This window comes from Phascolarctos cinereus, unplaced genomic scaffold (assembly GCF_003287225.1).
Source record: "Phascolarctos cinereus isolate Bilbo 61053 unplaced genomic scaffold, phaCin_HiC Scaffold_9;HRSCAF=440, whole genome shotgun sequence".
Classification (NCBI taxonomy): Eukaryota; Metazoa; Chordata; class Mammalia; order Diprotodontia; family Phascolarctidae; genus Phascolarctos; species Phascolarctos cinereus.
This window is the reverse complement of record NW_027556402.1, coordinates 227,403,865-227,420,250: the sequence shown is the minus strand read 5'-3', so window position 1 is coordinate 227,420,250 and position 16,386 is coordinate 227,403,865.

The window sequence follows — 16,386 nt, the reverse complement described above, 5'->3', positions numbered from 1 at the left end:
GAGCTTCCTGCATTGAGCAGGACCCACAGTGGGTAAGGACAGCTGGAGAGTAAGAATGTCAAGGGTGGAGCAAAATTCACACCAGAGACAAGATTAGGAAAATGGCTCTGTCAGGGATTAAGGCTCTCCTTGGACCTGGAAATGGTGCCAACACAAGTATGTTCCCATTGTAGGATGTCAGTATCCTTAGACTATATGAAATAGGATGCGTTTGGTGGAGGTAAAATGTAGGATAAAAAGAGAAGAAATGAAAGAAGTAGAAAGAATAATAAAATATATAAAAATGAAGAGGCTGAGAGTCCAGAAATTGTATAAACATATGGAGGATCTAAGGATCAGGTTAACAGTTAACCCAGTGAATCAAAAACTAGTGAACTGCATAAAACTCAATACCAGCCAATTTTCTGTTAAACTTGCCTACTCCTTGGGATAATGGAATGAATGTTGGTTCTGGAGTCAGAGGACCTCAGTTTGGATCTCTTCTCTGCTATTGATTGGCATTTGTATGACTCTGGGCAAGTCACTTCACTGGTGGGCTTCAGATTCCTCATCTATAACATGAAAGTGTTCAATGTGATGACTTCATGGGTTCTTCACAGCTCTTGATCTACGATCTTTAAACTTAACAGTTCATCTCCCATCCCCATGCCTGGAATCTATTACTTCCTCAATTCTGCTTCTTAGAGTTTCTAGCTTCCTTCAAAGATTAGGTTAGATAGAGCCTTCTACAAGAAATCTTTTCTGAAGCCCCCTGTTATTAGTATTTTGTCTTTCTGTAATTATATTCTATTTACTTTTGCTATATTCTATTTACTGAGTCATCTCATAGTTGAAAAGAAAGGAGAAAATTCCAGGAAGATGGTGGAATAGGTCAGGAAATTCCAAGCTCTCAAGATTCAGCGCCCCCCCCCAACAGATAAAATAGAACCTTAGGCTAAACAAATAAATAAGAAATAAGAAGAGGGGCACAACAGGGTCTTCCTGGGACAATTTGAGAGGATCAGAAAAATTCCCAGATGAAGTTTGGTCCTTGTGAAGAGTAAACACCTCCAGGCTATGGTCCATGTTAACAACTAGTGGCAAACCCTGGATTAGTTGGTTTGGGAGGCAGCCTCGACCTGGCCATAGGAACTTTTACTCTGGGGTTAGTAAGGGGAGTTGCATATCTGAGCTGGGGGGGATGGAGGGAACCTCTGCTAACAAGGAACACCAGACCCAGCTGTGCTGTGAAGAGGGGCAGGGATGAGAAGGAACTGGTACACATCTGGTGAGTGCAGAAGCAGTGGGGTGAAATGTCCCTGGCTGTGGGCACTTGCAGGAGGCTGGAGGTTTGGCTTTGGTTCCTGGGTAGAGGGAAGAACCAAAGAACTGGGGCAAGAGGTCCCCCGCCCCCATATCCCAGGGCTAGATGTGATTACAGAACTTAAGCTATTGCTACAAAAATGCACAGGCAAAAGAGAAAGAATCCAACCATAGAAAGTTATTATGGGAATAGAGATGACTGGGATTCACCTTCAGAGGAAGCTATTGAATGAAAGAAAACCTCCTCTACCCCAAAGAGTAATGTCAAATGGTCACTTGCCCCAAAAGAATTCATTGAAGAACTTAAAAAAGACTTTTAAAATGAAATGAGAGAAATGGAGGAAAAATAAAAAAAAAAACAAGAAGTTGGTTTGAAAAGTTGTTTATGAAAAGAAAGTCAACTAATTAGAAAAGGAAATCCAGAATCTTAAGGAAGAAAATGACACCTTGAAAATTAGAATTGGGCAAGGTGAAGTCAGTGAAGTTATAAAAGATCAAGAAATAATTAAGCAACATATGAAGAATGAAAAAATAGAAGAGAAAATGAAACGTAAGAAAAACAACTGATCTGGAGGACAGATCAAGAAGAGAAAGATAAAAATAATCAGACTACCTGAAAGCTATGATCAAAAAAAGAATCTTGATATAATAATACAGGAAATAATTCTTAAAAATGTCCTGAAGTATTAGAAAAGGGGGGAAAGTAGAAATAGAAAAAAAATCCATTGATCACCACTTGAAAAAGATCCTATGAGGAAAACTCATAGGAATATTAAAGTCAAATTTGAAACCCCAGCTCAAAGATAAAATATTAAAAGCAACAAGAAAAAATCAATTTGAATAGATGGTACCATATTAGAATCATCCAAGACCTAGCAACAGAGACACTAAAGGACTGCAGGTCTTGGAACACTCTATATGGAAGTGCAAAAGAACTGGGGCTCTGGCAGAAACTATCATACCCAGCAAAGTTAAGAATAATCCTGAATGAAAAAAAACGAACATTTGATCAACTGTCAGACTTTCAAAACTATGTTAAAAAAAAAAAACAACAACCTGAACTTCATAGAAGATTTGACATAGAAGAGCCAAGAGAAACATAAGGTACATACCAAGACTGATTACTAGGGATTCAATAAGGACAGACCATTTACTTTTTTATATATGTTAATGTAAAATGTATGCCTAAGATTGTCATTAGGAATTGGGTAGTTCACAAAAAAGATTGGGGTAGACTTGAGTGTGATACAACTTTTAAAAGTAAAACCATTTAGGAACAGCTAAAAAGAGTAATTTCTTTATACAAATGAAATGCAAGAGGACGAGTCAACACAGAGGAGTTAGACGGGGGGGGGGGGGGGGGAGGGCTGGTAGTTCTGGTAACCTGCTTTCACTGGGATGAGATCAAGAGGGAACAATACATGTATGTCTAGAAGAGTATAAAAGTCTTATAAATTCAGAATAAATAAAATGGTAAAGGGATAGGGAGGGAGAAAGGAGAAGGGAGGGTTCTCTAGAGGGAAGGGTGAGGGAATAAGTTATAAGGGGGTTATAGAAGATTATTTAGATTTATGGGAATGGGAGGATAGGGGAGAGATCCTTGGAGGGGGGTAGGCTAAGTAATAGGAGGGAAAGGTAGTGGGTAGAAGTAAAGTAGAGGAGTCAAGAGGGACAGGAGAGGAGAATACATATCAGCACTTAATTATAGCCTTGAGGAGTAGGGGGCAGAAGGGGAAAGAGAACAAAGTAAAACGTGCATAACAGAGAACAAAGACAAACATACCAGGAGGCAAAGAAAAGATGGATAGCCCTCAATATAATGTGTGCTACAGGCTTTCTTGATATGGAAATCTATTGCTATATATTTTGAATCCTCTCTTACCTTCTGCTGTGTACATGACATGCTTTTTTTTTCTTCTTATTTTGAATTTGCTTCAATATTTAAGTTTATGATATATATATACATATATATATACATATATATATATATATATATATATTTCTTTTCTCTACTGTGTATTTGAATTTTGGTGTTTAAATCCAAAATAAAAAAAGAGTTGAAAAAAACTTTAGAGATCATAACAATAGATATGAGCACTTACCACTATGTGCCAACTAACCTTTATACCGCTCTTGAAGGTTTACAAACAACTTACCACTATCTCATTTGATTTCTACAGTAATTCTGTGAAATATGTGTTTTTATCACCCCCTTCTTATAGATAATGAAACTGAGGCTGGCAATGGATAAATGACTTCCCCAGGTTTGCAAAGCCAGTAAGTATCGAGTCAGGATTTGAACTCAAGTCTTTCTAAGTTCGGTATTCTAAGCGCTGTGCCACAGCAGGACAATTTCTTGCTCTCAAGGAGATTATATTCTAATGGATTAAGAGGTAGTCCATCCCCAATATTTTATAGAAGAGGATATTAAGACCCCAAAAGATTAAGAAATGTGCCCAAAGTGACATGGCTAACAGAGGTGGGATTAAAGCCAAAGTTTTCTTGCTCAAAAATCCAGTACTCTGGGTACATGCTGTATTCACCCTGTAGAACAGATTCCTTTTAAAAATGTTTATTAATCTATTAATTAATTCATTTACTTTAACTTTTTTTTTATATTTTGAGTCCCAAATTGTCTCCCTCCTTTCTGCCCTTCCCCCACCCATTGACAAGATAAGAAATATGATATCCATTATACAGGAACATAAATTCCTTGAAGGAAGGGACTGTTTTGTTTTGTTCTTTTTATTCCCAGATCCCAGAACTGTGCCCGGCACAACGTCCTTAGTCAGTGTTTTGATTGACTTATTAAAGCAAATAGAGTAGCCAGCTCTGCCTGGTGTGATTTGAGGAGCACCTGGGACAACAAACACTATAAACAGGGATGTTTACAGACAAAGCTATGCTCAAAAGGATAAATGGAATGTAGTTTTGTAGTGACTCCATGATGATTTCATTTTTTTTTGTAGCTGAATGTCTATGGTTTTAAAATGACACCTACTGAGTTTTTGTTCTTTCTCTGTCTCAGATGTACAACCAAACTTGCAAAACTAGAACTCTAACCTATGCCCCTTTGATCTTCCTGGTATCAATTTTTTCCTGGGTAAAAGAGACTTTTCTTATCCAGTCGATTAAGTTATTACCGGAAGTGGAAAAATATTTCTGTTGGTCTCAAAACTTACTATCAAGACTAGTCCTCACAAGTACAACAGTAGTAATAGTAGCAGCAGAAGTAGCAGCAGCAACAGTAGCAGCATTTATATAATGCTTTATGGCTCACCAAGCATTTCATTTTTTTTTTATCTTCACAGTAACTTGGGAGGTAGGTGATATTATTGTGCTCATTTTACATATAAAGAAATTGAGGCAAAGAGAAATTAAGTGACTTTTCCAGGGTAAAACAGCTAGTAAATGTCTGGTGCTAGACTACAGGTTCAGTGTTCTATCTACTGTACCACCTAGCTACTGAGATGAGTTTCAGATGGGTGGAACTTTCCTGGAGGCAGGTTCCAGCTCAGTATAAGTAAGGACCTTATAATGTTTCAAACCTCCTCAAAAATGAAGCGGTTTTTCTTGGGAGATACTGGTCTGGAAGGGAGCCATGCTTCTGTCTGGGAACTGGGTTAGAGGATTTATGAGGTCTACGGATTGCAAGATTCTATCAACGTTGGACTGCTAAAGTCCAATCAGACTTCACTGAGTTCTACCAGTCAACAGCTTGAAACTGCCTTGGAAACAGGTGGGCTTTCTAAGCTCTTTGAGGTTCTGAATGTCAATTTACAAGTTGAAAAAGAGAGTATGGAAATCTAATGGTAAGGTCATGGGGCCCAGTCAGGCAGTTTTGGATTAGAATTTCAGCTCTGCTTTGCATTTTTTTCCCCTAGTGGTCCTTGGTGGATGTGAGGGTGCTCTCTTTCCTCAGTTTTACTGTCTGTAAAATGTTGGTAATTGATGCCTGCCTAATCTGGGAGGACAAAATTCCTAATCTTCAAAGGAGAGGCATGATAATAGTTTCAGGTGGTAGTACTTTAAAAAATCTCTGCTGTTATAATAAATGTGATGAATTCACCCTTAATGATCTGCTTTGAGCGCACAGTTGAAAAAATGACCATAAGTACTTCCAGCTAGGGCTGGCCTCTCTGGTATCAGTAACGCTGAAAAAATTGCAATTAAGTTAACCAGCCCCAGGCAACCAATCCATTAACTCTTCCACAGCTAGCCAAGCTCCTCTGGAGAGCTCCGAGCATTCAAACATTGCCCTTAAACAGCCTCCCCGAGCCTGAGTCAGGAATTGATTGTCTTCAGCTCTTAAGTGGAGAAGCGGAAAAGCACTGAGGTTAAGTGATTGGACCAGGTCACCCAGTGAGTCAGCAGTCTATTAGCATCCCACCTCCCAGGAGTCCCTAGCCTGCTCAGCATTTGGGTTATTTCACTGAGGACATTATTATGTCGTGTTCTTAGGCTGGTCCTTGAGGGCCCATGGCAGAATACTCCTTCATTCTGTTGCCATTAAACTGTTAGAACTTTTGGTCCTAACCATCATTGGTCCAGAGGGTCCAGAATCATGACTAACGCTTATGGGGCCTGGTAGGATGATTGGCAGCAATGACCTTGCCAGGGCTGACCATGGTCAAGCACCCCTTCCCCTCCACCCTGTTTCTGTCCTTAGAGGTGTCTTTAAAGAAGAGGTATAACTAGGACTTTTATACTGAGAAAAATACCAGAAAACATACTTAGGGAAAATTTCACAAAGGAAAGTATGGCTACAGTATTTTGGGGGTGGGGTGGGGGAGGAGACAGGAAACTCCCCCCTTTTGTTGAAAGAAATACTTTAGGATAACAACAAAGCTGCTTCATAGTTATAAAGTACTTTTATATTATTTGTCTCATATTTAAATGATAATTGGGGGCTTCTTAGGGAGATACTTTAATTGGCAAGAATAAGGAAAGAAAGAAGAGAGGGAGGGAGAAGGGAAGGAGGAAGGAAGAAAGGGAAGGAAGGAAATAAAGCAGGGAGAGAAGGAAGGAAGGAAAAAAGAAAGGAAGGAAGGAAGGAAGGAAGGAAGGAAGGAAGGAAGGAAGGAAGGAAGGAAGGAAGGAAGGAAGGAAGGAAGGAAGGAAGGAAGTGATGGAGAGAGAAGAAGCATTTATGAAATGCCTACTATGGGCAAGTGCAGATATCACCATGTTGCTTTCCTGCTCAAGAACCTTTAGTGGCTCACTATTTCCTCCAGGATAAAAGACAAACTTTTCAACCTGAAACTGAGGGCCTTCCACAATCAAGTGCCATCTTGATTTTACATTACTGTCCTTCACACACTCCATGTTCCAGCTATTCCCTTAACTTGGCATTCTATTTCTGGCCATGCATTCATAGAAACTATCCTTCACACCTGGAAGTCACTAACACCTCATTTCTACCTCTCAGAATCCCAATTGTTTTTCAAGGCTCAGCTCAGGTGGCGTCTTCCCCAATAATGCCTTCTTTTATCCTTCATGTAGCCACTCATAACTGGTCAATTGACTGGCTCAAGAATTGTTTACAAATTCAATCCATAGATTTTTGGCAAGAAGAGACATACAAAAGCACCTCCACTACTTGGGGAGCTGAAGGACCCTTGACTGGCACCCAGGAAGAAGAAATGCATAGACTCATAACACAGATAAAAGTGAGAGGCTGGCCTCTGGCCCCTGCTGCCAGGAAGCATTCAGTGTAACAGGATTATAATAGGAATTTTCTGAGGCTCTTTCTTTCTCAGACACAGTGTTGCAATAGTAGTCAAAATTAGAATATATATATATATATATATATACCTATATACACACACACACACACACACATATATATATATACACACATATATGTATGTATATATATACACACATATATATGTATATATACACACACAAATGTATATATATTATATATATATATACATATGTATGTATATATATACACACATATATATGTATATATACACACACACATATATATATATTATATATATACATATATATGTATATATATTATATATATATACATATATATATATATACATATATATATATACACACACACACACACATACATATAATTTACAAAGCATTCTCTTCCCCATAACTCTGTGTTACAGGTCATGTTGTCAGTATGATTTCTATTTCACAGAGGAGGAAAATGAGGTTTAGATAAGTAAAGTGATCTGTTCAGGGTCATGCAGCTACCTAGTGTCAGAGGAGCTCTCAAAATCAATTCTCTAGACTCCAAGTTCAGTGATCTTTCCAATAAACTACTCCATGGAGAAGTGCCATGTTTCTATCAGAGTAGTGCAAGGTTTGCATTAGGGTGGAGAAGTATGACTGGACCGGAAAACCAAGCTGGTGGCACAGTAGATAGAGAGCTGGTCCTGGAGGCAGGAAATCTATTCTGACCTCAGATACCTTCTAGCTGGGTGACCATAGACAAGTCTTTCACCTCTGTTTGCCTCAATTTCTTTAACAGTGATAGAAACAACACCTACTTCCAATGTTTGTTCTGAGGATCAAATGAGATGATATTTATAAAAAGCGCATAGAACTATGCCTGACACATAGTATGCGCTTTCTAAATATTTATTCCCTTCCCTAGTAGAAGGCATGCTAGACTTGGAATTAGCAGATGATTATGATTTATATAACATCTCTAATTCTTTCTTTTCTCTGAAATGGGAGTAATAATAATACCTAAGAAATTAATGTATGGCAATTGTTTGTCAAACCATAAAGTGCTACTATCTACAGGCCCACTATTATTATTCACCCCACTGACTGCATCTTTAGAGCAGCCTTCAGAGAGGATTTCTGAAACCTGCCCTGGGGAAGTAGAGCTACTTTGCATGGGGTGGCATCTGGCATGGAAAGAAAAAAAAATCACTGGCTTGGCATTCATAACCTGGATTTAAATCTCTCCCCCATTATTTACAACCTGTGATGTCTTTGATAATGAAGTCAACACCTTTGAGCGTCTGGCTCTTCGAACATAATATTGGGTTTTAGCGGGATTGGACCAGGTCAGATCAGAGCTCTCTCTCTCTCTCTCTCTCTCTCTCTCTCTCTCTCTCTCAATCTCTCTCTCTCTCTCTCTCTCTCTGTCTGTCTCTCTGTCTCTGTCTCTCTGTCTCTCTCTCTCTGTGGTCTGAATGCTTTGAATAGCCTGCTGAAATCTATAGACTCCTCCTCAGAATAATGTTTTAAAATGTATAAAATAAAATGCATAGGATTACAAAGGTTGGTGAAAATAAATATGTGATTTTTTTCCCATTCAAATTCACAACATCCATTCCAAGTAAAGGACTCCATGACTGGATGATAGCTAAAATCTCTTCTAGCTTGACATTCAGTGATTCAATACTTTTAGTCAATATCTAAATCATCATTCAAGTCATTTCAATTGAGTAAAGAGCATCTTAAAACCTTGAAGTTAAGATCTGTTTCATTTTTGCCTTTTGTAGTTTCAGTACCTAAAACAGTGCCTGGCACATGGTATGCTTAATAAACACTTGTTATTATGTGCCTTCTTATCACTTATTACATACCTGCTGGCATCAAGGCATTGTTAGGCACTAAGATAGGAAAACAAAAGCAAAAACTAGTCTCTACCCTTAAGAGGCTTCCATTTTACTAGGGAAGGGGGTGATATAATCTTTGAATATTTGTTCTGTGTAAGTCAGGATAATTAGAATTAGAAGAGAATATTAGCAAATAGAAAGGGAAAGAAGTCAAAGACAGCTTTGTGGAGGCATCTGAACTGAATCTTTTTAATAGTATTTTATTTTTCCAATTACATGTAAAAATATTTTTAACATTCTTTTAAATAAAATTTTGAGGTTCAAATTTTCTCCCCTCCCTCCCTCCCCTCTCCTTCTCTAAGATATTTGATATAGGTTATGTATGTACAATCATGTAAATCCTATTTCCATATTAGTTATATTGTGAAAGAGCAAACAATCAAAAACAAAAAACACAAAAAAAGAAAATAGTATGCCTTGATCTATATTTAGACTCCACCCATTCTTTCTCTGGATGTGGACCATATTTTCCAATACGAATCTTTTGGAATTGTCTTTTATCATTTTATTGCTGAGAAGAGCTAACTTAATCATAGTTGATTATCACACAATGATGCTGTTACTGCATACAATGTTTTCCTGGTTCTAGTCATGTCACTTTGCATCAGTTCATGTAAGTCTTTCCAAGTGAACTGAGTCTTAATGGATGATAATGATTATTCTGAGATCCAGAGATGAAAGAGAGAGAGAATTACAGCCATGGGGGATGACATCTGAAACTCAATATATCTAAATATCAGCTCATTATCTTTCCCCCCAAATTTTCCCCTCTTTCTAACTTCTCTATTACTGTTGAGGGCACCATCATCTTTCTTAATCACTAACGCTTGCAACCTAGATGCCATCCTTGACTCCTCACTCTTTTCCCCTAATCCCCACCTCCAACCCCATCCACTATGTTACGAAGGTCTTTGACAGACCTTCATTACATCTTGCCTGCATTCTCCATTATCTCTTCTGACACTAGCACAACACTAGTGCGGACAATTAGCATAGGCCCTCAAATGTCTTTCTAATTTAGGCCATTCTCTACTCCATACTAGTCTTCTTAAGATACCTATATGACCATGTCACTCCTCCCCTATTCAATAAATTCTAATGGCTCCCTATCACCTCTAGGATCAAATATTAGATCCTCTGTTTGACATTCAAAACCCTTTATAACATGACCTTCTCTTACCTTTCCAGTCTTCTTCCACCTTACTTCCTTCCATATATTCTATAACCTAGTGACTTTGGCCACTTTGATATTCCCAAAACAAGATACTCCATCTCGAGACTGTGGGCATTTTCACTAGCTGTATCCAATACCTGGAATGCTTTCCATCCTCATCTCTACCTCCTGTCTTCCCTAGCTTTCTTCAAGTCACACTCAAAATTCTGACTTCTGCAGGAAGCCTTTCCTTATCTATCTCTCTTAATTCTAATACATCCTTTTTGTTCCTTACATATAATTTATCCTGTAGATGTTTTGTTTGTGCAAAGTTGTTTGAATGTTATCTCCACAAATTAGATCATGAGCTTCTTGAGAGCAGGAATTATCTTTGACTCTCCAGTGCTTAGCCCATTGCTTGGTACATAGTAGGAGCTTAATAAATGTTTATGACTAACTGACTGACTGGTTTCAATAGGCAAAAGCAACAGATGAGAGTCCAAGTTCTGGAAAAAAAGAAGTTCAATTCATCTAGAAGGCTGCAAACAAAGGTAGGTTGTAACAAGTTTGGGGATGGGCCTAAAAGCAAGATTGAAGAATTTATATTGTATTCTAGTGCTGTACCTGGAATCGGGAAGACATTAGATCAAATCATCCCTCTTACACTTCCTAGCTATGTGATCTTGGTCATCATGGGACTTTCTAGGTCTCAGTATCTTTATCTATAAAATGAGGTTTGGGATTAGATAACCTATAGGATTATTTCCTGCTAGAGATCTCTGATTCTACAATCTAATAGGACACTAAACTTTTTTTTTTTGTATGGGGAGGATGCCCTATTTCCTAGCAATATTACTTTGAAAGCAATGTGTAGGATGGATTAGAGAGGAGAGAGGTTGGAGGCAGGAAGACCAATTACGAGGTTAGGATAGTTCCTGGAAACATTTTATTGAGTGACTCCTCACTTAATTTTAATTGAGTCCATTTCAGCTAACATGTATTAAAGTTCTCTGTGTTCAGAGTCCAGGAATAGGTGATGAGGAAGATACAAAATTTAGGTTTTACAAGATTAGAGAAAACCTTTTGGAAGAGGTGGTATTGGAGTTGGGCTTTAGGTGGCTAAGAATCATACAGAGCCAGAAGGTGTATGAGGCAGTTGGGTGCCACAGTAGATAGAGTGCTGGGCCTGGAATCAGGAAGACTCATCTTCATGAGTTCAAATCTGGCCTCAAACACTTACCAGCTTGTGAACCTGGGCATGTCATCTGATCATTATGTGCCTCAGGTTTTTCATCCATAAAATGCAAATAATCACATCTTTGTACTTGTCTCACAAAATCAAAGTGAGGAACAGACAAGATAAAGTATGTAAAGTACTTTGCAAATCTTAAAGTGTGATATAGATGCCAGATGTTAGTATCATCACATTACCATCATTGTCAGTATCACCTTCCTGAAAAAGAGATCTGATGGAGTCACACCTTTTCAAAAATCTCTGCATTGGCTCCCTAATGACTGGCATTCTCTCTATGAGCTGACACCACACCTCTTTTACATTCTTATTAAATTCTCTGTGGCAATGTCTCAATATTCCACATTTACTTCACACTTTCTTCCTTAAATTTGCTCTTTTACCTACATCTACAATGCCCTCTTCCTTACTCTCCACTCACATGCCTTGTTGTTGTTATTGTTGTTCAGCTGTTTTCAGTCATATTCAACCCTTTGTGGCCCCCTTGGGGTTTCTTGGCAAAGATGGAGTGGTTTGCCATTTCTTTCTCCATTTCATTTTACAGATAAGGAAACTGAGGCAAACGATGTTAAGTGACCATTCAGACTTCGAATCTTCCTGACCTCAAGCCTAATGTTTTGAGTTAGGTCTGTCAACAGTGTGAAGGATGAATTGTGGGAGCAGGAGAGAGGGTTAGGAGGTAATATTGCCATAATCCCAGTAGGTGATAATGAGGGCCGTGGCTGGAGGTGGAGACAGTGGGAGAAGAGTGAAAGGGTCAGATATAGATAGGCAGAACTAATAATAAGTTCAGGTTTGTGTTTAGGTTAGGGTGTGAAATGTTTGTGAACTGAAGGCTTGGCCTACAAGATGCTGAAAAATTGATACAATTCATATGTCAATAGATATATGGCTAATGAGGGCATTAAAGAATTCTACCCCTCTTCATCATTTAATGAAAAAAAAATCTTGCCAAAAACAGTGGGAAGAAGTGAGAAAAGTTTCCATGACAACCTCCAACGTGGTACCTCTAAAGAATTCCTTTATCATTTTAAAAATTCGCTCTGATTTACTCTTGTTATGGTGACTAGTATTTTGTATAAATCCTTAAGGGTTTTAGGCAGGAATCTATAATGGTTTCTTTAGATACTGGAGGAAGGGGTATGGAAATGGGCAGGTCATTTCTATATATCCTGAGTGATAAGAGAAAACTTGGTTTAGGAAGAGGTCTTTTGGGTGGGGATCCTGGGAAATCTCTATTGGGTGAAACATTGCACTACATAACCTATCTCCTCCCAGGACTCTTAAAATTGTTAAAATGAGATAACATTTTTAAAGAGCACAGTGTGTGGCACATAGTAAGTACTTTATAAATGTTAGTTATTATTATTATTATTAGTGTTATTGTTATTGTTATTATTATTATATTGTTGTTAAAAACAAATGGCTCTGTTATCACCATCATCATTCAATATTGTACCAGAAATGCTAGCTATAGCAATCAGACAAGAAAAAGCAATTGATGGAATAAAAATAAGCAATGAGAAAACAGAACTATCACTCTCTGCAGATGATACGACACTCTCCTTAGAGAACCCTAGGGAATTAACTGAAAAAAAAACACACTAGTTGAAACAATGAACAACTTCAGCAAAATTATAGAATAAAAATAAACCTACATAAGTTATCAGCATTTATGTAAACTACCAACAATGCTCAGCAGGAAGAGATAAAGAAATTCCACTCAAAATGACTGCAGACAATACACAAAATACTCGGGACTCTACCTGACCAGATGAACCCAGGGATCATCTGAACACAATTACAAAGCACTTTTCTAAGAAATAAGGTCATATCAAAATAATTATAGAAATATTAATTGTTCATGAGTTGGCTAAGCCAACATAGTAAAAAAGTGACAATTCTGCTTAATTTATTTATTCAGTGCCATACCTATCAAACTACCAAAGAATTATTTCATAGTGCTGGAAAAAATAGTGGAAAAACATCATATGGAAGAATAAAAGGTCAAGAATATCAAAGGAATCAGTGAAAAAAATGTTAAGGGAGGTAGCCTAGCAGCTCCAGATTTCAAACCATATTTCGAAGTGGTAACCATCAAAATAATGTGGTATTGGCTATGAAATAGGGTGATAGATCAGTGGAACAGATTAAGTACACAATACGCAGTAGTAAATGGCCATGGGAATCTAATATTTTATAATCCCAAAGAGCCAAGGTTTTGGGGTAAGAACTCACCATTTGAAAAAAAAAATGATGGGAAAACTGGAAAGCAGTTAGGCAGAAACTAGGTATAGACCAACAGCTCATACTGTAAACCAAGATAATATCAAAATGGGTAAATGACTTAGACACAAAGAATGATATCATAAGTAAATTAGGGGAGCATGGAAAAATGTACCTGTCAGATATATGGATAAAGGACCAATTTATGACCAAACAAGAGACAGAAAAGATTACAGGAAGTAAAATAGGTAATTTTGATTGCATGAAACTAAAATGCTTTTGCACAACCAAAACTATTGCAGCTAAAATTAGAGGAGAACAAGAAACTGGGAAAAATGTTTGCAGAAAGTTTTCCTGATAAAGACCTCATTTCTCAAATATATAGGGGACTGAAGCAAATTTTGTTAAAATAAGAATCATTCAACAATTGATAAATGATCAAAGGATATGAATAGGCAATTTTTAGAAGAAGAAATCAAAGCTATTAATAGTCACATAAAAATTATCTAAATCACTAATAACTAGAGAAATATAAATTAAAACAGCCTTGGGATACCACCTCACAGCTATCAGATTGACTAACATTTCAGAAAAGGAAAATGGCAGATGATAGAAGGCATGTGGAAAAAATGGGACATTAATGCACTGTTGGTGGAGTTGTGAACTAGTCCAACCATTATGGAGAACAATTTGGAACTACTTCCAAAGGGCTATAAAACTGTGCATCCCCTTTGACCCAGCAATACCACTTCTAGGTCAGTATCCCAAAGAGATCAAAGAAAAGGGGAAAGGACCTATTTGTACAAAAGTATTTATAGCAGCTCTTTTTGTGATAACAAAGAATTAGAAATTGAGGAGATGTCCATCAATTGGGGAATGACTGAACAAGTTGTGATATATGATTGTGATGGAGTACTATTGTGTTATAAGAAATGATGAGCAAAATACATTCAGAAAAACTTGGGAAGCCATATATGAACAGATGCAAAGTGAAATAAATAGGAGAACATTGCACACAATAACAGAAATATTGTACAACAATCAACTGTGAAAGACTTAGCTACTCTTATCAAGACAGTGATCCAAGACAATGCCAAAGGACCCATGATAAAAAATGCCATCAGCTCCTGAGAGAGAACTGATAGCCTGAATGCAGATTGAAGCATACTTCTTTTTACTACATTTATTTTAATGTTTAATTTTGTTTGTGTTTTCTTTTGCAACATGGCTAATATGGAAATATGCTTTTCATGACCTCACAGGTGTAATTGAAATTAAATTGCTTACCTTCTCAAGGGGGAAGGGCATGCTGGAGGGAGGGAATTTGGAACTCACAATTTTTGAAAATTATTGTTAAAATTTTTGCATGTAACTAGGAAATATCTAATGAAATAAATAAAGATAATTTAAAAAAAATAAATAGCAAGGAACATTGCGAAAAAAAAAAAAAACTGATAAGAGCATCATTCGGCAGCAGCCCTACATTGAGTACCTACTGTGTATAGAGGCACTGTGGGATGATATAAAGAAGTATAGTGGGAAGAGTTCTGGAATTAAAATGAGAGGTTTTTGGATGCAAATCTCAGATCTCATGTCCAAGGACAGCCACACAACTAACATACATACCACTTCCTCTTATGGACCTCAGTTCCTTATTTGTGGAATGTAGCAATTAATACCTGTAGAATTTAACCTTGTATTTCATCTAGAGATTCTTGCCTCTGACAGATGGTAGCTGTGTGATCCTAGACAGGTTCTTTTACCTATCAATATTCTATGTAATCCTCAAAGACTCTTCTAGGAATTTATAATTTATGGAGTGAAATAGACTAATAATATATTAAATGGTTAAATAATAGTATGAGGGATTACTAACTAATCATTGATGAGTATGAAAGTGGAGTTGGTGTACCACCTTCAGGTATTACTTGTATAAACTAATCATAGTAGCTAGGATTCAGGTCAGCTAGGTGGTATAGTGGATAGAGTGCCAGAGTCAGGAAGACTCATCTACCTGAGTTCAAATCTGTCTTCAGATGCATATTAGCTGTGTGATCCTGGGCAAGTCATTTAACCCTGTTTACCTCAGTTTCCTCATCTGTAAAATGAGCTGAAGAAGGAAATGGCAATTGACTCCTGTATCTTTGCCAAGAATTTATAACAACCCTGAGAGGCAGGTGCTATCATTATTTCCTTTTTACAAATGAAGAAATGAAGGCAGACACATGTTAAGAGGCTTGCCTATGGTCACACAGCCAATAAGTGTCTAAAGCTGGGTTTGAAAGTAGGTCTTTTTCTATCCCTGAGTCACCTGACTACCTTAGAACCTTCTTATCCTGTTAGGTAGGTCCTATAAGGAATTTTAGACTCATTTTACAGATGGAAAAACTGAGACTCAGAATGGTTAAATGGTTTCTCCAATGATCACAAACCTAATGAGTTTCAATGGAAAGATCTAAGCTTAGATCTTCTTGATTCCAAGTCTAACATACCACTATCTATACTGAACTGCTTCTTTCTATGCCTCATGGAATGCCTACAGACATCTGAGCTGAAACAGGCCTCAGAGACAAAACCCTTTCCTTGCTAGGATTCATATCCCAGGTTGTTTGTCTCTAAGTACAGGGCTTTTCCTGCTGTACAATACATTTTAGGGCATCTTAACTATGGGCTTATGGTAACCACTCTGCTTTGACACAGTAGGGAAGGCAGGGATTCTGACATTGCAGGGGAGATGGTATTTTTTGTTGTTTTTGCTCCCTCTGTGACGCAGAATCCATTCGTGAACCTGGTTTATCTGTTTCTAACATCTTAGCATTTAGGACACAGAGGGAAGGCTCAAGGCAGCG